Source organism: Carcharodon carcharias, chromosome 12 (assembly GCF_017639515.1).
Source record: "Carcharodon carcharias isolate sCarCar2 chromosome 12, sCarCar2.pri, whole genome shotgun sequence".
Classification (NCBI taxonomy): Eukaryota; Metazoa; Chordata; class Chondrichthyes; order Lamniformes; family Lamnidae; genus Carcharodon; species Carcharodon carcharias.
The window spans coordinates 6,983,648-7,008,282 of NC_054478.1; positions in this window are offsets into that span (position 1 = coordinate 6,983,648).

Sequence of the window (24,635 nt, forward strand, 5' to 3'; positions counted from 1 at the left end):
AGTGCACTGGCTTTGACTTCCACTCTGGTTAGTGCACTGGCTTTGAATATCTGGTTAGTGCACTGGCTCTCTCTCTCTCTCTCTCGCTCTCTGGTTAGAGCATTGGCTTTGACTCTCTCGGATAAGTGCAATGGCATTGACTCTCTCTCTGGTTAGTGCACTGGTTTTGACTCTATCTCTCTCTGTGGTTAGTGCAATGGCTTTGACTCTCCCTTGTTAGTTTTTTGGCTTTGACTCTCTCTGGTTAGTGCACTTGCTTTGGCTGCCTCTCTCTCTCTCTCTCTCTCTCTCTCTCTCTCTCTGGTTAGTGCCCTGGCTTTGACTCTCTCTGGTTAGTGCACTGGTTTGATTTTCTCTCTGGTTAGTGCACTGGCTTTGACTCTCTTTTTAGTGCACTGGCTAAGACTCTCTCTCTCTCTCTCTCTCTCTCTTGTTAGTGCACTGACTTTGACTCCCATCAGATCACTGGCTTTGATTCTCTCTCTGGTGAGTGAACTGGCTTTGACTCTCTGGTTAGTGCACTGACTTTGATTCTCCCTCTCTGGTTAGTGCACTGACTTTGGCTCCCGTTTAGTGAGTTGGCTTTGACTCCCTTTTAGGTGCACTGGCTTTGACTACCAGTCCCCCCCCTCTCTCTCTCTCTCTCTCTCTCTCTCTCTTTCTCTCTCTCTCTCTCTCTCTCTCTCTCTCTTTTTAATGCACTGGATTTGACTCGCAGTTTACTGCACTAGCTTTGACTCTCTTTGGTTTGTGCACTGGCTTTGATTTTCTCTCTGGTCAGTGCACTGGCTTTGACTCTGTCTGGTTAGTGCTCTGGCTTTGATTCTCTCTCCCTCTCTCTGGTTAGTGCACTGGCTTTGACTTCCACTCTGGTTAGTGAACTGGCTTTGACTCTCTTGTTAGTCCACTGGATTCGTGTCTCTGGTTAGTGCACTGGCTTTGAATATCTGGTTAGTGCACTGGCTCTCTCTCTCTCTCTCTCTCTCTCTCGCTCTCTGGTTAGAGCATTGGCTTTGACTTTCTCGGATAAGTGCAATGGCATTGACCCTCTCTCTGGTTAGTGCACTGGTTTTGACTCTATCTCTCTCTCTGGTTAGTGCAATGGCTTTGACTCGCTCTGGTTAGTGCACTGGTTTGATTTTCTCTCTGGTTAGTGCACTGGCTTTGACTCTCTGGTTAGTGCACTGGCTAAGACTCTCTCTCTCTCTCTCTCTCTCTCTCTCTCTCTCTCTCTCTCTCTCTCTTGTTAGTGCACTGACGTTGACTCCCATTAGATCACTGGCTTTGATTCTCTCTCTGGTGAGTGAACTGGCTTTGACTCTCTGGTTAGTGCACTGGCTTTGACTCTCCCTCTCTGGTTAGTGCACTGGCTTTGACTCCCCGTTTAGTGAATTGGCTTTGACTCCCTTTTAATTGCACTGGCTTTGACTTCTCGTTTAGTGAATTGACTTTGACTCCCTTTTAAGTGCACTGGCTTTGACTACCACTCCCCCCCCCCCCCCCTCTCTCTCTCTCTCTCTCTCTCTCTCTCTCTCTCTCTCTCTCTCTCTCTCTCTTTCTCTTTCTCTTTCTCTTTCTCTCTCTCTTTCTCTCTCTCTCTTTAATGCACTGGATTTGACTCCCAGTTTAGTGCACTGGCTTTGACTCTCTTTGGTTTGTGCACTGGCTTTGATTTTCTCTCTGGTTAGTGCACTCGCTTTGACTCAGTCTGGTTAGTGCTCTGGCTTTGATTCTCTCTCCCTCTCTCTGGTTAGTGCACTGGCTTTGACTCTCTCTCTCTGTCTCTCTCTCTGGTTAGTGCACTGGCTTTGACTCTCTCTTTAGTGCACTGGCTTTGACTCTCTCTCTCTCTCTCTCTCTCTCTCTCTGGTTAGTGCACTGGCTTTGACTCTCTCTGGTTAGTGCACTGGCTTTGACTTCCAATCTGGTTAGTGCACTGGCTTTGACTATCTGGTTAGTGCACTGGCTCTCTCTCTCTCTCTCGCTCTCTGGTTAGAGCATTGGCTTTGACTCTCTCCGTTAAGTGCAATGGCATTGACTCTCTCTCAGGTTAGTGCACTGGTTTTGACTCTATCTCTCTCTCTGGTTAGTGCAATGGCTTTGACTCTCTCTTGTTAGTTCATTGGCTTTGACTCTCTCTGGTTAGTGCACTTGCTTTGACTGTCTCTCTCTCTCTCTCTCTCTCTCTCTCTGGTTAGTGCCCTGGCTTTGACTCTCTCTGGTTAGTGCACTGGTTTGATTTTCTCTCTGGTTAGTGCACTGGCTTTGACTCTCTTTTTAGTGCACTGGCTAAGACTCTCTCTCTCTCTCTCTCTCTCTCTCTTGTTAGTGCACTGACTTTGACTCCCATTAGATCACTGGCTTTGATTCTCTCTCTGGTGAGTGAACTGGCTTTGACTCTCTGGTTAGTGCACTGGCTTTGCCTCTCCCTCTCTGGTTAGTGCACTGGCTTTGACTCCCCGTTTAGTGAGTTGGCTTTGACTCCCTTTTAAGTGCACTGGCTTTGACTACCACTCCCCCCCCCCCTCTCTCTCTCTCTCTCTCTCTCTCTTTCTCTCTCTCTCTCTCTCTCTCTCTCTCTCTCTCTCTCTCTCTCTCTCTCTCTCTCTCTCTCTCTCTCTTTAATGCACTGGATTTGTCTCCCAGTTTAGTGCACTAGCTTTGACTCTCTTTGGTTTGTGCACTGGCTTTGATTTTCTCTCTGGTTAGTGCACTGGCTTTGACTCTGTCTGGTTAGTGCTCTGGCTTTGATTCTCTCTCCCTCTCTCTGGTTAGTGCACTGGCTTTGACTCTCTCTCTCTGGTTAGTGCACTGGCTTTGACTCTCTCTTTAGTGCACTGGCTTTGACTTCCACTCTGGTTAGTGCACTGGCTTTGACTTCCACTCTGGTTAGTGAACTGGCTTTGACTCTCTTGTTAGTCCAATGGATTCGTGTCTCTGGTTAGTGCACTGGCTTTGTCTATCTGGTTAGTGCACTGGCTCTCTCTCTCTCTCTCTCGCTCGCTCTCTGGTTAGAGCATTGGCTTTGACTCTCTCGGATAAGTGCAATGGCATTGACTCTCTCTCTGGTTAGTGCACTGGTTTTGACTCTATCTCTCTCTCTGGTTAGTGCAATGGCTTTGACTCTCTCTTGTTAGTTCATTGGCTTTGACTCTCTCTGGTTAGTGCACTTGCTTTGACTGTCTCTCTCTCTCTCTCTCTCTCTCTCTCTCTGGTTAGTGCCCTGGCTTGGACTCTCTCTGGTTAGTGCACTGGTTTGATTTTCTCTCTGGTTAGTGCACTGGCTTTGAGTCTCTGGTTAGTGCACTGGCTTTGACTCTCTCTCTCTCTCTGGTTAGTGCACTGGTTTCGACTCTCTGGTTAGTGCACTGGCTTTTAATCTCTCTCTCTGGTTAGTGCACTGGCTTTTACTCTCTCTATGGTTAGGGCACTGGCTTTGACTTTCTTTTTGGATTGTGGACTGGCTTTGATTTTTCTCACTGGACACTGGATAATGCACTGGCGTTGACTCTCTCTCTCTCTCTCTCTCTCTCTCTCTCTCTATCTCTCTCTTGTTAGTGCACTGGTTTTGACTCTCTCTGGTTAGTGCACTGGAATAGACTCTCTGGTTAGTGCGTTGGCTAAGACTCTCTCTCTCTCTCCTGTTAGTGCACTGACTTTGACTCCCATTAGTTCACTGGCTTTGACTCTCTCTCTGGTTAGTGCACTGGTTTTGACTCTCTGGTTTGTGCACTGGCTTTGACTCTCCCTCTCTGATTAGTGCACTGGCTTTGACTCCCCGTTTAGTGAATTGGCATTGACTCCCTTTTAAGTGCACTGGCTTTGACTACCACTCCCCCCCCCCCCCTCTCTCTCTCTCTCTCTCTCTCTCTCTCTCTCTCTCTCTCTCTCTCTCTCTCTCTCTCTCTCTCTTTATTGCACTGGATTTGACTCCCAGTTTAGTGCACTGGCTTTGACTCTCTTTGGTTTGTGCACTGGCTTTGATTTTCTCTCTGGTTAGTGCACTGGCTTTGACTCTGTCTGGTTAGTGCTCTGGCTTTGATTCTCTCTCCCTCTCTCTGGTTAGTGCACTGGCTTTGACTCTCTCTCTCTCTCTGATTAGTGCACTGGCTTTGACTCTCTCTGGTTAGTGCACTGGCTTTGACTTCCACTCTGGTTAGTGCACTGGCTTTGACTTCCACTCTGGTTAGTGCACTGGCTTTGACTCTCATGTTAGTCCACTGGATTCGTGTCTCTGGTTAGTGCACTGGCTTTGACTATCTGGTTAGTGCACTGGCTCTCTCTCTCGCTCTCTGGTTAGAGCATTGGCTTTGACTCTCTCGGATAAGTGCAATGGCATTGACTCTCTCTGGTTAGTGCACTGGTTTTGACTCTATCTCTCTCTCTGGTTAGTGCAGTGGCTTTGACTCACTCTTGTTAGATCATTGGCTTTGACTCTCTCTGGTTAGTTCACTTGCTTTGACTGTCTCTCTCTCTCTCTCTCTCTCTCTCTCTCTCTCTCTCTGGTTAGTGCCCTGGCTTTGACTCTCTCTGGTTAGTGCACTGGTTTGATTTTCTCTCTGGTTAGTGCACTGGCTTTTACTCTCTGGTTAGTGCACTGGCTAAGACTCTCTCTCTCTCTTGTTAGTGCACTGACTTTGACTCCCATTAGATCACTGGCTTTGATTCTCTCTCTGGTGAGTGAACTGGCTTTGACTCTCTGGTTAGTGCACTGGCTTTGACTCTCCGTCTCTGGTTAGTGCACTGGCTTTGACTCCCCGTTTAGTGAGTTGGCTTTGAGTCCCTTTTAAGTGCACTGGCTTTGACTCCCCGTTTAGTGAATTGGCTTTGACTCCCTTTTAAGTGCACTGGCTTTGTCTACCACTCCCCTCTCTCTCTCTCTCTCTCTCTCTCTCTCTCTCTCTCTCTCTCTCTCTCTCTCTCTCTCTCTCTCTTTATTGCTTTGGATTTGACGCCCAGTTTAGTGCACTGGCTTTGACTCTCTTTGGTTTGTGCACTGGCTTTGATTTTCTCTCTGGTTAGTGCACTGGCTTTGACTCAGTCTGTTTAGTGCTCTGGCTTTGATTCTCTCTCCCTCTCTCTGGTTAGTGCACTGGCTTTGACTCTCTCTCTCTCTCTCTCTCTCTCTCTGGTTAGTGCACTTGCTTTGACTCTCTCTTTAGTGCACTGGTTTTGACTTCCACTCTGGTTAGTGCACTGGCTTTGACTTCCACTCTGGTTAGTGCACTGGCTTTGACTCTCTTGTTATTCCACTGGATTCGTGTCTCTGGTTAGTGCACTGGCTTTGACTATCTGGTTAGTGCACTGGCTCTCTCTCTCTCTCTCGCTCTCTGGTTAGAGCATTGGCTTTGACTCTCTCGGATAAGTGCAATGGCATTGACTCTCTCTCTGGTTAGTGCACTGGTTTTGACTCTATCTCTCTCTCTGGTTAGTGCAATGGCTTTGACTCTCTCTCTCTCTGGTTAGTGCACTGGCTTCGACTCTCTGGTTAGTGCACTGGCTTTTAATCTCTCTCTCTCTGGTTAGTGCACTGGCTTTTACTCTCTCTATGGTTAGGGCACTGGCTTTGACTTTCTTTTTGGATTGTGGACTAGCTTTGATTTTCTCACTGGACACTGGATAATGCGCTGGCTTTGACTCTCTCTCTCTCTCTCTCTCTCTCTCTCTCTTGTTAGTGCACTGGTTTTGACTCTCTCTGGTTAGTGCGCTGGCAAAGACTCTCTCTCTCTCTCTCTCTCTCTCTCTCTCTCTTGTTAGTGCACTGACGTTGACTCCCATTAGATCACTGGCTTTGATTCTCTCTCTGGTGAGTGAACTGGCTTTGACTCTCTGGTTACTGCACTGGCTTTGACTCTCCCTCTCTGGTTAGTGCACTGGCTTTGACTCCCCGTTTAGTGAATTGGCATTGACTCCCTTTTAAGTGCACTGGCTTTGACTTCCCGTTTAGTGAATTGACTTTGACTCCCTTTTAAGTGCACTGGCTTTGACTACCACTCCCCCCCCTTCTCTCTCTCTCTCTCTCTCTCTCTCTCTCTCTCTCTCTCTCTCTCTCTCTCTCTCTCTCTCTTTAATGCACTGGATTTGACTCCCAGTTTAGTGCACTGGCTTTGACTCTCTTTGGTTTGTGCACTGGCTTTGATTTTCTCTCTGGTTAGTGCACTGGCTTTGACTCAGTCTGGTTAGTGCTCTGGCTTTGATTCTCTCTCCCTCTCTCTGGTTAGTGCACTGGCTTTGACTCTCTCTCTCTGTCTCTCTCTCTGGTTAGTGCACTGGCTTTGACTCTCTCTTTAGTGCACTGGCTTTGACTTCCACTCTGGTTAGTGCACTGGCTTTGACTTCCACTCTGGTTAGTGCACTGGCTTTGACTCTCTTGTTAGTCCACTGGATTCGTGTCTCTGGTTAGTGCACTGGCTTTGACTATCTGGTTAGTGCACTGGCTCTCTCTCTCTCTCTCTCTCTCTCTCGCTCTCTAGTTAGAACATTGGCTTTGACTCTCTCGGATAAGTGCAATGTCATTGACTCTCTCTCTGGTTAGTGCAGTGGTTTTGACTCTATCTCTCTCTCTGGTTAGTGCAATGGCTTTGACTCTCTCTTGTTAGTTCATTGGCTTTGACTCTCTCTGGTTAGTGCACTTGCTTTGACTCTCTCTCTCTCTCTCTCTCTCTCTCTCTCTCTGGTTAGTGCCCTGGCTTTGACTCTCTCTGGTTAGTGCACTGGTTTGATTTGATCTCCGGTTAGTGCACTGGCTTTGAGTCTCTGGTTAGTGCACTGGCTTTGACTCTTTCTCTCTCTGGTTAGTGCACTGTTTTCGACTCTCTGGTTAGTGCACTGGCTTTTAATCTCTCTCTCTCTGGTTAGTGCACTGGCTTTTACTCTCTCTATGGTTAGGGCACTGGCTTTGACTTTCTTTTTGAATTGTGGACTAGCTTTGATTTTCTCACTGGACACTGGATAATGCACTGGCTTTGACTCTTTCTCTCTCTCTCTCTCTCTCTTGTTAGTGCACTGGTTTTGACTCTCTCTGGTTAGTGCACTGGAATCGACTCTCTGGTTAGTGCGCTGACTAAGACTCTCTCTATCTCTCTCTCTCTTGTTAGTGCACTGACTTTGACTCCCATTAGTTCACTGGCTTTGACTCTCTGGTTAGTGCACTGGTTTTGACTCTCTGGTTAGTGCACTGGCTTTGACTCTCCCTCTCTGGTTAGTGCACTGGTTTTGACTCACCGTTTAGTGAATTGGCATTGACTCCCTTTTAATTGCACTGGCTTTGACTCCCAATCTCTCTCTCTCTCTCTCTCTCTCTCTCTCTCTCTCTCTCTCTCTCTCTCTCTCTCTCTCTCTCTCTCTCTTTCTCCCTCTCTTTCTTTCTCTTTCTCTCTCTCTCTCTCTTTCTCTCTCTCTCTCTCTCTTTAATGCACTGGATTTGACTCCCAGTTTAGTGCACTGGCTTTGACTCTCTTTGGTTTGTGCACTGGCTTTGATTTTCTCTCTGGTTAGTGCACTGGCTTTGACTCTGTCTGGTTAGTGCTCTGGCTTTGATTCTCTCTCTGGTTAGTGCACTGGCTTTGACTCTCTCTCTCTCTTTCTCTCTCTGGTTAGTGCACTGGCTTTGACTCTCTCTGGTTAGTGCACTGGCTTTGACTTCCAATCTGGTTAGTGCACTGGCTTTGACTATCTGGTTAGTGCACTGGCTCTCTCTCTCTCTCTCTCGCTCTCTGGTTAGAGCATTGGCTTTGACTCTCTCGGATAAGTGCAATGGCATTGACTCTCTCTCTGGTTAGTGTACTGGTTTTGACTCTATCTCTCTCTCTGGTTAGTGCAATGGCTTTGACTCTCTCTTGTTAGTTCATTGGCTTTGACTCTCTCTGGTTAGTGCACTTGCTTCGGCTGTATCTCTCTCTCTCTCTCTCTCTCTCTCTCTCTCTCTGGTTAGTGCCCTGGCTTTGACTCCTCGTTTAGTGAGTTGGCTTTGACTCCCTTTTAAGTGCACTGGCTTTGCCTCTCCCTCTCTGGTTAGTGCACTGGCTTTGACTCCTCGTTTAGTGAGTTGGCTTTGACTCCCTTTTAAGTGCACTGGCTTTGACTACCACTCCCCCCCCCCCCCCCCCCCTCACTCACTCTCTCTCTCTCTCTCTCTCTCTCTCTCTCTCTCTCTCTCTCTCTCTCTCTCTCTCTCTCTCTCTCTCTCTCTCTCTTTAATGCAATGGATTTGACTCCCAGTTTAGTGCACTGGCTTTGACTCTCTTTGGTTTGTGCACTGGCTTTGATTTTCTCTCTGGTTAGTGCACTGGCTTTGACTCAGTCTGTTTAGTGCTCTGGCTTTGATTCTCTCTCCCTCTCTCTGGTTAGTGCACTGGCTTTGACTCTCTCTCTCTCTCTCTCTCTCTCTCTCTCTGGTTAGTGCACTTGCTTTGACTCTCTCTTTAGTGCACTGGTTTTGACTTCCACTCTGGTTAGTGCACTGGCTTTGACTTCCACTCTGGTTAGTGCACTGGCTTTGACTCTCTTGTTATTCCACTGGATTCGTGTCTCTGGTTAGTGCACTGGCTTTGACTATCTGGTTAGTGCACTGGCTCTCTCTCTCTCTCTCGCTCTCTGGTTAGAGCATTGGCTTTGACTCTCTCGGATAAGTGCAATGGGATTGACTCTCTCTCTGGTTAGTGCACTGGTTTTGACTCTATCTCTCTCTCTGGTTAGTGCAATGGCTTTGACTCTCTCTTGTTAGTTCATTGGCTTTGACTCTCTCTGGTTAGTGCACTTGCTTTGACTGTCTCCCTCTCTCTCTCTCTCTCTCTCTGGTTAGTGCCCTGGCTTTGACTCTCTCTGGTTAGTGCACTGGTTTGATTTTCTCTCTGGTTAGTGCACTGGCTTTGGTTCTCTGGTTAGTGCACTGGCATTGACTCTTTCTCTCTCTGGTTAGTGCACTGGCTTCGACTCTCTGGTTAGTGCACTGGCTTTTAATCTCTCTCTCTCTGGTTAGTGCACTGGCTTTTACTCTCTCTATGGTTAGGGCACTGGCTTTGACTTTCTTTTTGGATTGTGGAGTAGCTTTGATTTTTCTCACTGGACACTGGATAATGCGCTGGCTTTGACTCTCTCTCTCTCTCTCTCTCTCTCTCTCTCTCTCTCTCTCTCTCTCTCTCTCTTGTTAGTGCACTGGTTTTGACTCTCTCTGGTTAGTGCGCTGGCAAAGACTCTCTCTCTCTCTCTCTCTCTCTCTCTCTCTCTCTCTCTCTCTCTTGTTAGTGCACTGACGTTGACTCCCATTAGATCACTGGCTTTGATTCTCTCTCTGGTGAGTGAACTGGCTTTGACTCTCTGGTTAGTGCACTGGCTTTGACTCTCCCTCTCTGGTTAGTGCACTGGCTTTGACTCCCCGTTTAGTGAATTGGCATTGACTCCCTTTTAAGTGCACTGGCTTTGACTTCCCGTTTAGTGAATTGACTTTGACTCCCTTTTAAGTGCACTGGCTTTGACTACCACTCCCCCCCCCCTCTCTCTCTCTCTCTCTCTCTCTCTTTAATGCACTGGATTTGACTCCCAGTTTAGTGCACTGGCTTTGACTCTCTTTGGTTTGTGCACTGGCTTTGATTTTCTCTCTGGTTAGTGCACTGGCTTTGACTCAGTCTGGTTAGTGCTCTGGCTTTGATTCTCTCTCCCTCTCTCTGGTTAGTGCACTGGCTTTGACTCTCTCTCTCTGTCTCTCTCTCTGGTTAGTGCACTGGCTTTGACTCTCTCTTTAGTGCACTGGCTTTGACTTCCACTCTGGTTAGTGCACTGGCTTTGACTTCCACTCTGGTTAGTGCACTGGCTTTGACTCTCTTGTTAGTCCACTGGATTCGTGTCTCTGGTTAGTGCACTGGCTTTGACTATCTGGTTAGTGCACTGGCTCTCTCTCTCTCTCTCTCGCTCTATAGTTAGAGCATTGGCTTTGACTCTCTCGGATAAGTGCAATGTCATTGACTCTCTCTCTGGTTAGTGCACTGGTTTTGACTCTATCTCTCTCTCTGGTTAGTGCAATGGCTTTGACTCTCTCTTGTTAGTTCATTGGCTTTGACTCTCTCTGGTTAGTGCACTTGCTTTGACTCTCTCTCTCTCTCTCTCTCTCTCTCTCTCTCTCTCTCTCTCTGGTTAGTGCGCTGGCTTTGACTCTCTCTGGTTAGTGCACTGGTTTGATTTGATCTCCGGTTAGTGCACTGGCTTTGAGTCTCTGGTTAGTGCACTGGCTTTGACTCTTTCTCTCTCTGGTTAGTGCACTGGTTTCGACTCTCTGGTTAGTGCACTGGCTTTTAATCTCTCTCTCTGGTTAGTGCACTGGCTTTTACTCTCTCTATGGTTAGGGCACTGGCTTTGACTTTCTTTTTGGATTGTGGACTAGCTTTGATTTTCTCACTGGACACTGGATAATGCACTGGCTTTGACTCTCTCTCTCTCGTTAGTGCACTGGTTTTGACTCTCTCTGGTTAGTGCACTGGAATCAACTCTCTGGTTAGTGCGCTGGCTAAGACTCTCTCTCTCTCTCTCTTGTTAGTGCACTGACTTTGACTCCCATTAGTTCACTGGCTTTGACTCTCTCTCTGGTTAGTGCACTGGTTTTGACTCTCTGGTTAGTGCACTGGCTTTGACTCTCCCTCTCTGGTTAGTGCACTGGCTTTGACTCCCCGTTTAGTGAATTGGCATTGACTCCCTTTTAATTGCACTGGCTTTGACTCCCAATCTCTCTCTCTCTCTCTCTCTCTCTCTCTCTCTCTCTCTCTCTCTCTCTCTCTCTCTCTCTCTCTCTCTCTCTCTCTCTCTCTCTATCTCTCTCTCTCTCACTCTTTCTCTCTCTCTCTCTCTCTCTCTCTCTTTTTAATGCTTTGGATTTGACGCCCAGTTTAGTGCACTGGCTTTGACTCTCTGGTTAGTGCACTGGCTTTGACTCTCCCTCTCTGGTTAGTGCACTGGCTTTGACTCCCCGTTTAGTGAATTGGCTTTGACTCCCTTTTAAGTGCACTGGCTTTGACTCCCACTCTCTCTCTCTCTCTCTCTCTCTCTCTTTCTCTCTCTCTCTCTCTCTCTTTCTCTCTCTCTCTCTCTCTCTCTCTCTCTCTCTTTTTAATGCACTGGATTTGACGCCCAGTTTAGTGCACTGGCTTTGACTCTCTTTGGTTTGTGCACTGGCTTTGATTTTCTCTCTGGTTAGTGCACTGGCTTTGACTCAGTCTGGTTAGTGCACTGGCTTTGATTCTCTCTCTGGTTAGTGCACTGGATTTGACTCTCTCTCTCTCTCTCTCTCTCTCTCTCTCTCTCTCTGGTTAGTGCCCTGGCTTTGACTCTCTCTGGTTAGTGCACTGGTTTTGAGTCTCTGGTTAGTGCACTGGCTTTGACTCTTTCTCTCTCTGGTTAGTGCACTGTTTTCGACTCTCTGGTTAGTGCACTGGCTTTTAATCTCTCTCTCTCTCTGGTTAGTGCACTGGCTTTTACTCTCTCTATGGTTAGGGCACTGGCTTTGACTTTCTTTTTGGATTGTGGACTAGCTTTGATTTTCTCACTGGACACTGGATAATGCACTGGCTTTGACTCTTTCTCTCTCTCTCTCTCTCTCTCTCTTGTTAGTGCACTGGTTTTGACTCTCTCTGGTTAGTGCACTGGTTTGATTTGATCTCCGGTTAGTGCGCTGGCTTTGAGTCTCTGGTTAGTGCACTGGCTTTGACTCTTTCTCTCTCTGGTTAGTGCACTGTTTTCGACTCTCTGGTTAGTGCACTGGCTTTTAATCTCTCTCTCTCTGGTTAGTGCACTGGCTTTTACTCTCTCTATGGTTAGGGCACTGGCTTTGACTTTCTTTTTGGATTGTGGACTAGCTTTGATTTTCTCACTGGACACTGGATAATGCACTGGCTTTGACTCTTTCTCTCTCTCTCTCTCTCTCTCTTGTTAGTGCACTGGTTTTGACTCTCTCTGGTTAGTGCACTGGAATCGACTCTCTGGTTAGTGCGCTGACTAAGACTCTCTCTATCTCTCTCTCTCTTGTTAGTGCACTGACTTTGACTCCCATTAGTTCACTGGCTTTGACTCTCTGGTTAGTGCACTGGTTTTGACTCTCTGGTTAGTGCACTGGCTTTGACTCTCCCTCTCTGGTTAGTGCACTGGTTTTGACTCCCCGTTTAGTGAATTGGCATTGACTCCCTTTTAATTGCACTGGCTTTGACTCCCAATCTCTCTCTCTCTCTCTCTCTCTCTCTCTCTCTCTCTCTGTCTCTCTCTCTCTCTCTGTCTCTCTCTCTTCTCTCTCTCTCTCTCTCTCTCTCTTTCTCTCTCTCTCTCTTTCTCTTTCTCTCTCTCTCTCTCTTTAATGCACTGGATTTGACTCCCAGTTTAGTGCACTGGCTTTGACTCTCTTTGGTTTGTGCACTGGCTTTGATTTTCTCTCTGGTTAGTGCACTGGCTTTGACTCTGTCTGGTTAGTGCTCTGGCTTTGATTCTCTCTCTGGTTAGTGCACTGGCTTTGACTCTCTCTCTCTCTCTTTCTCTCTCTGGTTAGTGCACTGGCTTTGACTCTCTCTGGTTAGTGCACTGGCTTTGACTTCCAATCTGGTTAGTGCACTGGCTTTGACTATCTGGTTAGTGCACTGGCTCTCTCTCTCTCTCTCGCTCTCTGGTTAGAGCATTGGCTTTGACTCTCTCGGATAAGTGCAATGGCATTGACTCTCTCTCTGGTTAGTGTACTGGTTTTGACTCTATCTCTCTCTCTGGTTAGTGCAATGGCTTTGACTCTCTCTTGTTAGTTCATTGGCTTTGACTCTCTCTGGTTAGTGCACTGGCTTCGGCTGTATCTCTCTCTCTCTCTCTCTCTCTCTCTCTCTCTGGTTAGTGCCCTGGCTTTGACTCTCTCTGGTTAGTGCACTGGTTTGATTTTCTCTCTGGTTAGTGCACTGGCTTTGACTCTCTGTTCAGTGCACTGGCTAAGACTCTCTCTCTCTCTCTTGTTAGTGCACTGACTTTGACTCCCATTAGATCACTGGCTTTGATTCTCTCTCTGGTGAGTTAACTGGCTTTGACTCTCTGGTTAGTGCACTGGCTTTGCCTCTCCCTCTCTGGTTAGTGCACTGGCTTTGACTCCCCGTTTAGTGAGTTGGCTTTGACTCCCTTTTAAGTGCACTGGCTTTGACTACCACTCCCCTCTCTCTCTCTCTCTCTCTCTCTCTCTCTCTCTCTCTCTCTCTCTCTCTCTCTCTCTCTTTAATGCACTGGATTTGACTCCCAGTTTAGTGCACTAGCTTTGACTCTCTTTGGTTTGTGCACTGGCTTTGATTTTCTCTCTGGTTAGTGCACTGGCTTTGACTCTGTCTGGTTAGTGCTCTGGCTTTGATTCTCTCTCTCTCTCTCTCTGGTTAGTGCACTGGCTTTGACTTCCACTCTGGTTAGTGCACTGGCTTTGACTTCCACTCTGGTTAGTGAACTGGCTTTGACTCTCTTGTTAGTCCACTGGATTCGTGTCTCTGGTTAGTGCACTGGCTTAGACTCTCTCGGATAAGTGCAATGGCATTGACTCTCTCTCTGGTTAGTGCACTGGTTTTGACTCTATCTCTCTCTCTGGTTAGTGCAATGGCTTTGACTCTCTCTTGTTAGTTCATTGGCTTTGACTCTCTCTGGTTAGTGCACTTGCTTTGACTGTCTCTCTCTCTCTCTCTCTGGTTAGTGCCCTGGCTTTGACTCTCTCTGGTTAGTGCACTGGTTTGATTTTCTCTCTGGTTAGTGCACTGGCTTTGAGTCTCTGGTTAGTGCACTGGCTTTGACTCTTTCTTTCTCTGGTTAGTGCACTGGTTTCGACTCTCTGCTTAGTGCACTGGCTTTTAATCTCTCTCTCTGGTTAGTGCACTGGCTTTTACTCTCTCTATGGTTAGGGCACTGGCTTTGACTTTCTTTTTGGATTGTGGACTGGCTTTGATTTTTCTCACTGGACACTGGATAATGCACTGGCTTTGACTCTCTCTCTCTCTCTCTCTCTCTCTCTCTCTCTCTCTCTCTCTCTATCTCTCTCTTGTTAGTGCACTGGTTTTGACTCTCTCTGGTTAGTGCACTGGAATTGACTCTCTGTTTAGTGCGCTGGCTAAGACTCTCTCTCTCTCTCTTGTTAGTGCACTGACTTTGACTCCCATTAGTTCACTGGCTTTGACTCTCTCTCTGGTTAGTGCACTGGTTTTGACTCTCTGGTTAGTGCACTGGCTTTGACTCTCCCTCTCTGGTTAGTGCACTGGCTTTGACTCCCCGTTTAGTGAATTGGCATTGACTCCCTTTTAATTGCACTGGCTTTGACTCCCAATCTCTCTCTCTCTCTCTCTCTCTCTCTCTCTCTCTCTCTCTCTCTCTCTCTCTCTCTCTCTCTCTCTCTCTCTCTCTCTCTCTCTCTCTCTCTCTCTCTCTCTTTTTAATGCTTTGGATTTGACGCCCAGTTTAGTGCACTGGCTTTGACTCTCTGGTTAGTGCACTGGCTTTGACTCTCCCTCTTTGGTTAGTGCACTGGCTTTGACTCCCCGTTTAGTGAATTGGCTTTGACTCCCTTTTAAGTGCACTGGCTTTGACTACCACTACCCCCCCCCCCTCTCTCTCTCTCTCTCTCTCTCTCTCTTTAATGCACTGGATTTGACTCCCAGTTTAGTGCACTGCCTTTGACTCTCTTTGGTTTGTGCACTGGCTTTGATTTTCTCTCTGGTTAGTGCACTGGCTTTGACTCTGTCTGGTTAGTGCTCTGACTTTGATTCTCTCTCCCTCTCTCTGGTTGGTGCACTGGCTTTGACTCTCTCTTTCTCTCTCTCTCTCTCTCTCTCTCTCTCTCTCTCTCTCTCTCTCTCTGATTAGTGCACTGGCTTTGACTCTCTCTGGTTAGTGCACTGGCTTTGACTTCCACTCTGGTTAGTGCACTGGCTTTGACTTCCACTCTGGTTAGAGCACTGGCTTTGACTCTCTTGTTAGTCCACTGGTTTCGTGTCTCTGGTTAGTGCACTGGCTTTGACTATCTGGTTAGTGCACTGGCTCTCTCTCTCTCTCTCTCTCGCTCTCTCGTTAGAGCATTGGCTTTGACTCTCTCGGATAAGTGCAATGGCATTGACTCTCTCTCTGGTTAGTGCACTGGTTTTAACTCTATCTCTCTCTCTGGTTAGTGCAATGGCTTTGACTCTCTCTTGTTAGTTCATTGGCTTTGACTCTCTCTGGTTAGTGCACTTGCTTTGACTGTCTCTCTCTCTCTCTCTCTCTCTTTCTCTCTCTCTCTCTGGTTAATGCACTGGCTTTGACTCTCTCTGTTTAGTGCACTGGTTTGATTTTCTCTCTGGTTAGTGCACTGGCTTTTACTCTCTGGTTAGTGCACTGGCTAAGACTCTCTCTCTCTCTCTCTCTCTCTTGTTAGTGCACTGACTTTGACTCCCATTAGATCACTGGCTTTGATTCTCTCTCTGGTGAGTGAACTGGCTTTGACTCTCTGGTTAGTGCACTGGCTTTGACTCTCCCTCTCTGGTTAGTGCACTGGCTTTGACTCCCCGTTTAGTGAGTTGGCTTTGACTCCCTTTTAAGTGCACTGGCTTTGACTCCCTCTCTCTCTCTCTCTCTCTCTCTCTCTCGCTCTGGTAACTGCATTGCTATGACTCTCTCTCTCTGGTTAATGCACTGGCTTTGACACACTCTTGTGAGTACATTGGCTTTGACTCTCTCTGGTTAGTGCACTTTCTTTGACTCTGGTTCGTGCACTGGATTTGACTCTCTCTCTGGTTAGTGCACTAGCTTTGGCTCTCTAGTTAGTGTACTGGCTTTGACTTTCTCTCTGGTTAGTGCGCTGTTTTTGACTCTCTCACTGGTTGGTGCACGGGCTTTTACTCTCTTTTTTAGAGCACTGGCTTTGACTGGTTAGTGCACTGGATTTGACTCTCTGGTTAGTGCACTAGCTTTGACTCTCTGGTTAGTGTACTGGCTTTGACTCTCTGGTTAGTTCGCTGGTTTTGACTCCCTCCGGTTTGAGCACTGGCTTTGACTTTCTCTCATGTTAGTGCAGTAGCTTTCACTCTCTCTCTCTGTTTAGTGCACTGGTTTGATTTTCTCTCTGGTTAGTGCACTGACTTTGACTCTCTGGTTAGTGCACTGGCTTTGACTCTCTCTCTGGTTAGTGCACTGGCTCCGACACTCTGGTTAGTGCACTGGCTTTGACTCTCCCTTTCTGGTTAGTGCACTGGCTTGGACTCCCCGTTTAGTGAATTGGCTTTGACTCCCTTTTAAGTGCACTGGCTTTGACTCCCAACTCTCTCTACCTCTCTCTCTCTCTCTCTCTCTCTCTCTCTGTTTCTCTCTCTTCCTCTCTCTTCCTCTCTCTTCCTCTCTCTTCCTCTCTCTTCCTCTCTCTTCCTCTCTCTTTCTCTCTCTTGCTCTCTCTTGCTCTCTCTTTCTCTCTCTTTCTCTCCCTTTCTCTCTCTTTCTCTCTCTGTCTCTCTGGTTAGAGCACGGGTGTTGACTCTCTCTCTCTCTCTCTGGTTACTGCATTGCTTTGACTCTCTCTCTCTGGTTAATGCACTGGCTTTGACTCACTCTTGTGAGTACATTTGCTTTGACTCTCTGGTTAGTGCACTGGCTTTGTCTCTCTCTCTGGTTAGTGCAGTGGCTTTGACTCTCTCTATTTTGTGCACTGGATTTGACTCTCTCTCTGGTTAGTGCACTAGCCTTGGCTCTCTAGTTAGTGTACTGGCTTTGACTTTCTCTATGGTTAGTGCGCTGGTTTTGACTCTCACTGGTTGGTGCACGGGCTTTTACTCTCTCTTTGGTTAGTGCACTGGCTTTGACTGGTTAGTGCACTGGATTTGACTCTCTGGTTAGTGCACTGGATTTGACTCTCTGGTTAGTGCACTAGCTTTGACTCTCTGGTTAGTGTACTGGCTTTGACTCTCTGGTTAGTTCGCTGGTTTTGACTCCCTCCGGTTTGTGCACTGGCTTTGACTTTCTCTCATGTTAGTGCAGTAGCTTTGACTCTCTCTGTTTAGTGTACTGGCTTTGACTCGCTCTCTCTCTGGTTAGTGCACTGATTTGATTTTCTCTCTGGTTAGTGCACTGTCTTTGACTCTCTGGTTAGTGCACTGGCTTTGACTCTCTGGTTAGTGCATTGGCTTCGACTCACTGGTTAGTGCACTGGCTTTGACTCTCTCTGTCCCTCTCTGGTTAGTGCAATGACTTTGACTCCCATTAGTTCACTGGCTTGGACTCTCTCTCAGGTTAGTGAACTGGCTTTGACTCTCTGGTTAGTGCACTGGCTTTGACTCTCCCTCTCTGGTTAGTGCACTGGCTTTGACTCCCCGTTTAGTGCACTGGCTTTGACTTTCTCTCTCTCGGTCTCTCTCTCTCTCTCTTTAATGCACTGGATTTGACGCTCATTTTAGTGCACTGGCTTTGACTCTCTCTGGTTAGTGCACTGACTTTGATTTTCTATCTGGTTAGTTTTCTGGCTTTGACTCTGTCTGGTTAGTGCTCTGGCTTTGATTCTCTCTCCCTATCTCTGGTTAGTGCACTGGTTTTGAATCTCTGTCTCTCTCTCTGGTTAGTGCACTGGCTTTGACTCTCTCTGTTTAGAGCACTGGCTTTGACTCGCTCTCTCGCTGGTGTTCTCTCTCTCTCTCTCTCTCTCTCTCTCTCTCTCTCTCTCTCTCTCTCTCTCTTTGGTTACTGCTTTGGCTATGACTCTCTCTGGTTAATGCACTGGCTTTGACTCACTCTTGTTAGTACATTGGCTTTGACTCTCTCTGGTTAGTGAACTGGCTTTGTCTCTCTCTCTGGTTAGTGCACTGGCTTTGACTTCCACTCTGGTTAGTGCACTGGCTTTGACTCTCTTGTTAGTCCACTGGATTCGTGTCTCTGGTTAGTGCACTGGCTTTGACTATCTGGTTAGTGCACTGGCTCTCTCTCTCTCTCTCGCTCTCTGGTTAGAGCATTGGCTTTGACTCTCTCGGATAAGTGCAATGGCATTGACTCTCTCTCTGGTTAGTGCACTGGTTTTGACTCTATCTCTCTCTCTGGTTAGTGCAATGGCTTTGACTCTCTCTTGTTAGTTCATTGGCTTTGACTCTCTCTGGTTAGTGCACTTGCTTTGACTCTCTCTCTCTCTCTCTCTCTCTCTCTCTCTGGTTAGTGCCCTGGCTTTGACTCTCTCTGGTTAGTGCACTGGTTTGATTTGATCTCCGGTTAGTGCACTGGCTTTGAGTCTCTGGTTAGTGCACTGGCTTTGACTCTTTCTCTCTCTGGTTAGTGCACTGTTTTCGACTCTCTGGTTAGTGCACTGGCTTTTAATCTCTCTCTCTCTGGTTAGTGCACTGGCTTTTACTCTCTCTATGGTTAGGGCACTGGCTTTGACTTTCTTTTTGGATTGTGGACTAGCTTTGATTTTCTCACTGGACACTGGATAATGCACTGGCTTTGACTCTTTCTCTCTCTCTCTCTCTCTCTTGTTAGTGCACTGGTTTTGACTCTCTCTGGTTAGTGCACTGGAATCGACTCTCTGGTTAGTGCGCTGACTAAGACTCTCTCTATCTCTCTCTCTCTTGTTAGTGCACTGACTTTGACTCCCATTAGTTCACTGGCTTTGACTCTCTGGTTAGTGCACTGGTTTTGACTCTCTGGTTAGTGCACTGGCTTTGACTCTCCCTCTCTGGTTAGTGCACTGGTTTTGACTCCCCGTTTAGTGAATTGGCATTGACTCCCTTTTAATTGCACTGGCTTTGACTCCCAATCTCTCTCTCTCTCTCTCTCTCTCTCTCTCTCTCTCTCTCTCTCTCTCTCTCTCTCTCTCTCTCTTTCTCTCTCTCTCTCTTTCTCTTTCTCTCTCTCTCTCTCTTTCTCTCTCTCTCTCTCTCTTTAATGCACTGGATTTGACTCCCAGTTTAGTGCACTGGCTTTGACTCTCTTTGGTTTGTGCACTGGCTTTGATTTTCTCTCTGGCTAGTGCACTGGCTTTGACTCTGTCTGGTTAGTGCTCTGGCTTTGATTCTCTCTCTGGTTAGTGCACTGGCTTTGACTCTCTCTCTCTCTCTTTCTCTCTCTGGTTAGTGCACTGGCTTTGACTCTCTCTGGTTAGTGCACTGGCTTTGACTTCCAATCTGGTTAGTGCACTGGCTTTGACTATCTGGTTAGTGCACTGGCTCTCTCTCTCTCTCTCGCTCTCTGGTTAGAGCATTGGCTTTGACTCTCTCGGATAAGTGCAATGGCATTGACTCTCTCTCTGGTTAGTGTACTGGTTTTGACTCTATCTCTCTCTCTGGTTAGTGCAATGGCTTTGACTCTCTCTTGTTAGTTCATTGGCTTTGACTCTCTCTGGTTAGTGCACTGGCTTCGGCTGTATCTCTCTCTCTCTCTCTCTCTGGTTAGTGCCCTGGCTTTGACTCTCTCTGGTTAGTGCACTGGTTTGATTTTCTCTCTGGTTAGTGCACTGGCTTTGACTCTCTGTTCAGTGCACTGGCTAAGACTCTCTCTCTCTCTCTCTTGTTAGTGCACTGACTTTGACTCCCATTAGATCACTGGCTTTGATTCTCTCTCTGGTGAGTTAACTGGCTTTGACTCTCTGGTTAGTGCACTGGCTTTGCCTCTCCCTCTCTGGTTAGTGCACTGGCTTTGACTCCCCGTTTAGTGAGTTGGCTTTGACTCCCTTTTAAGTGCACTGGCTTTGACTACCACCCCCCCCCCCTCTCACTCTCTCTCTCTCTCTCTCTCTCTCTCTCTCTCTCTCTCTCTCTCTCTCTCTCTCTCTCTCTTTAATGCACTGGATTTGACTCCCAGTTTAGTGCACTAGCTTTGACTCTCTTTGGTTTGTGCACTGGCTTTGATTTTCTCTCTGGTTAGTGCACTGGCTTTGACTCTGTCTGGTTAGTGCTCTGGCTTTGATTCTCTCTCTCTCTCTCTCTGGTTAGTGCACTGGCTTTGACTTCCACTCTGGTTAGTGCACTGGCTTTGACTTCCACTCTGGTTAGTGAACTGGCTTTGACTCTCTTGTTAGTCCACTGGATTCGTGTCTCTGGTTAGTGCACTGGCTTTGACTCTCTCGGATAAGTGCAATGGCATTGACTCTCTCTCTGGTTAGTGCACTGGTTTTGACTCTATCTCTCTCTCTGGTTAGTGCAATGGCTTTGACTCTCTCTTGTTAGTTCATTGGCTTTGACTCTCTCTGGTTAGTGCACTTGCTTTGACTGTCTCTCTCTCTCTCTCTCTCTGGTTAGTGCCCTGGCTTTGACTCTCTCTGGTTAGTGCACTGGTTTGATTTTCTCTCTGGTTAGTGCACTGGCTTTGAGTCTCTGGTTACTGCACTGGCTTTGACTCTTTCTTTCTCTGGTTAGTGCACTGGTTTCGACTCTCTGGTTAGTGCACTGGCTTTTAATCTCTCTCTCTGGTTAGTGCACTGGCTTTTACTCTCTCTATGGTTAGGGCACTGGCTTTGACTTTCTTTTTGGATTGTGGACTGGCTTTGATTTTTCTCACTGGACACTGGATAATGCACTGGCTTTGACTCTCTCTCTCTCTCTCTCTCTCTCTCTCTCTATCTCTCTCTTGTTAGTGCACTGGCTTTGACTCTCTCTCTCTCGTTAGTGCACTGGTTTTGACTCTCTCTGGTTAGTGCACTGGAATCAACTCTCTGGTTAGTGCGCTGGCTAAGACTCTCTCTCTCTCTCTCTTGTTAGTGCACTGACTTTGACTCCCATTAGTTCACTGGCTTTGACTCTCTCTCTGGTTAGTGCACTGGTTTTGACTCTCTGGTTAGTGCACTGGCTTTGACTCTCCCTCTCTGGTTAGTGCACTGGCTTTGACTCCCCGTTTAGTGAATTGGCATTGACTCCCTTTTAATTGCACTGGCTTTGACTCCCAATCTCTCTCTCTCTCTCTCTCTCTCTCTCTCTCTCTCTCTCTCTCTCTCTCTCTCTCTCTCTCTCTCTCTCTCTTTTTAATGCTTTGGATTTGACGCCCAGTATAGTGCACTGGCTTTGACTCTCTGGTTAGTGCACTGGCTTTGACTCTCCCTCTTTGGTTAGTGCACTGGCTTTGACTCCCCGTTTAGTGAATTGGCTTTGACTCCCTTTTAAGTGCACTGGCTTTGACTACCACTACCCCCCCCTCTCTCTCTCTCTCTCTCTCTCTCTCTCTCTCTTTAATGCACTGGATTTGACTCCCAGTTTAGTGCACTGCCTTTGACTCTCTTTGGTTTGTGCACTGGCTTTGATTTTCTCTCTGGTTAGTGCACTGGCTTTGACTCTGTCTGGTTAGTGCTCTGACTTTGATTCTCTCTCCCTCTCTCTGGTTGGTGCACTGGCTTTGACTCTCTCTTTCTCTCTCTCTCTCTCTCTCTCTCTCTCTCTCTCTCTCTGATTAGTGCACTGGCTTTGACTCTCTCTGGTTAGTGCACTGGCTTTGACTTCCACTCTGGTTAGTTCACTGGCTTTGACTTCCACTCTGGTTAGAGCACTGGCTTTGACTCTCTTGTTAGTCCACTGGTTTCGTGTCTCTGGTTAGTGCACTGGCTTTGACTATCTGGTTAGTGCACTGGCTCTCTCTCTCTCTCTCTCTCGCTCTCTCGTTAGAGCATTGGCTTTGACTCTCTCGGATAAGTGCAATGGCATTGACTCTCTCTCTGGTTAGTGCACTGGTTTTAACTCTATCTCTCTCTCTGGTTAGTGCAATGGCTTTGACTCTCTCTTGTTAGTTCATTGGCTTTGACTCTCTCTGGTTAGTGCACTTGCTTTGACTGTCTCTCTCTCTCTCTCTCTCTCTTTCTCTCTCTCTCTCTGGTTAATGCACTGGCTTTGACTCTCTCTGTTTAGTGCACTGGTTTGATTTTCTCTCTGGTTAGTGCACTGGCTTTTACTCTCTGGTTAGTGCACTGGCTAAGACTCTCTCTCTCTCTCTCTCTCTCTCTTGTTAGTGCACTGACTTTGACTCCCATTAGATCACTGGCTTTGATTCTCTCTCTGGTGAGTGAACTGGCTTTGACTCTCTGGTTAGTGCACTGGCTTTGACTCTCCCTCTCTGGTTAGTGCACTGGCTTTGACTCCCCGTTTAGTGAGTTGGCTTTGACTCCCTTTTAAGTGCACTGGCTTTGACTCCCTCTCTCTCTCTCTCTCTCTCGCTCTGGTAACTGCATTGCTATGACTCTCTCTCTCTGGTTAATGCACTGGCTTTGACACACTCTTGTGAGTACATTGGCTTTGACTCTCTCTGGTTAGTGCACTTTCTTTGACTCTGGTTCGTGCACTGGATTTGACTCTCTCTCTGGTTAGTGCACTAGCTTTGGCTCTCTAGTTAGTGTACTGGCTTTGACTTTCTCTCTGGTTAGTGCGCTGTTTTTGACTCTCTCACTGGTTGGTGCACGGGCTTTTACTCTCTTTTTTAGAGCACTGGCTTTGACTGGTTAGTGCACTGGATTTGACTCTCTGGTTAGTGCACTAGCTTTGACTCTCTGGTTAGTGTACTGGCTTTGACTCTCTGGTTAGTTCGCTGGTTTTGACTCCCTCCGGTTTGAGCACTGGCTTTGACTTTCTCTCATGTTAGTGCAGTAGCTTTCACTCTCTCTCTGTTTAGTGCACTGGTTTGATTTTCTCTCTGGTTAGTGCACTGACTTTGACTCTCTGGTTAGTGCACTGGCTTTGACTCTCTCTCTCTGGTTAGTGCACTGGCTCCGACTCTCTGGTTAGTGCACTGGCTTTGACTCTCCCTTTCTGGTTAGCGCACTGGCTTGGACTCCCCGTTTAGTGAATTGGCTTTGACTCCCTTTTAAGTGCACTGGCTTTGACTCCCAACTCTCTCTACCTCTCTCTCTCTCTCTCTCTCTCTGTTTCTCTCTCTTCCTCTCTCTTCCTCTCTCTTCCTCTCTCTTCCTCTCTCTTCCTCTCTCTTCCTCTCTCTTCCTCTCTCTTTCTCTCTCTTTCTCTCTCTTGCTCTCTCTTTCTCTCTCTTTCTCTCCCTTTCTCTCTCTTTCTCTCTCTGTCTCTCTGGTTAGAGCACGGGTGTTGACTCTCTCTCTCTCTCTCTGGTTACTGCATTGCTTTGACTCTCTCTCTCTGGTTAATGCACTGGCTTTGACTCACTCTTGTGAGTACATTTGCTTTGACTCTCTGGTTAGTGCACTGGCTTTGTCTCTCTCTCTGGTTAGTGCAGTGGCTTTGACTCTCTCTATTTTGTGCACTGGATTTGACTCTCTCTCTGGTTAGTGCACTAGCCTTGGCTCTCTAGTTAGTGTACTGGCTTTGACTTTCTCTATGGTTAGTGCGCTGGTTTTGACTCTCACTGGTTGGTGCACGGGCTTTTACTCTCTCTTTGGTTAGTGCACTGGCTTTGACTGGTTAGTGCACTGGATTTGACTCTCTGGTTAGTGCACTGGATTTGACTCTCTGGTTAGTGCACTAGCTTTGACTCTCTGGTTAGTGTACTGGCTTTGACTCTCTGGTTAGTTCGCTGGTTTTGACTCCCTCCGGTTTGTGCACTGGCTTTGACTTTCTCTCATGTTAGTGCAGTAGCTTTGACTCTCTCTGTTTAGTGTACTGGCTTTGACTCGCTCTCTCTCTGGTTAGTGCACTGATTTGATTTTCTCTCTGGTTAGTGCACTGTCTTTGACTCTCTGGTTAGTGCACTGGCTTTGACTCTCTGGTTAGTGCATTGGCTTCGACTCACTGGTTAGTGCACTGGCTTTGACTCTCTCTGTCCCTCTCTGGTTAGTGCAATGACTTTGACTCCCATTAGTTCACTGGCTTGGACTCTCTCTCAGGTTAGTGAACTGGCTTTGACTCTCTGGTTAGTGCACTGGCTTTGACTCTCCCTCTCTGGTTAGTGCACTGGCTTTGACTCCCCGTTTAGTGCACTGGCTTTGACTTTCTCTCTCTCGGTCTCTCTCTCTCTCTCTTTAATGCACTGGATTTGACGCTCATTTTAGTGCACTGGCTTTGACTCTCTCTGGTTAGTGCACTGACTTTGATTTTCTATCTGGTTAGTTTTCTGGCTTTGACTCTGTCTGGTTAGTGCTCTGGCTTTGATTCTCTCTCCCTATCTCTGGTTAGTGCACTGGTTTTGAATCTCTCTCTCTCTCTCTCTCTGGTTAGTGCACTGGCTTTGACTCTCTCTGTTTAGAGCACTGGCTTTGACTCGCTCTCTCGCTGGTGTTCTCTCTCTCTCTCTCTCTCTCTCTCTCTCTCTCTCTCTCTCTCTCTCTCTCTCTCTGGTTACTGCTTTGGCTATGACTCTCTCTGGTTAATGCACTGGCTTTGACTCACTCTTGTTAGTACATTGGCTTTGACTCTCTCTGGTTAGTGAACTGGCTTTGTCTCTCTCTCTGGTTAGTGCACTGGCTTTGACTCTCTCTCTCTACTTTGTGCATTGGCTTTGACTCTGGCTCGTGCACTGGATTTGACTCACTCTCTGGTTAGTGCACTAGATTTGGCTCTCTGGTTAGTGTACTGGCTTTGAATTTCTCTCTGGTTAGTGCGCTGGTTTTGACTCTCTCACTGGTTAGTGCACTGGCTTTGACTCTCTCTTTGGTTAGTGCACTGGCTTTGACTCTCTCTCTCTCTCTCTCTCTCTCTCTCTCTCTCTCTCTCTCTGGTTAGAGCATTGGCTTTGACTCTCTCGGGTTAGTGCAATGGCATTGACTCTGT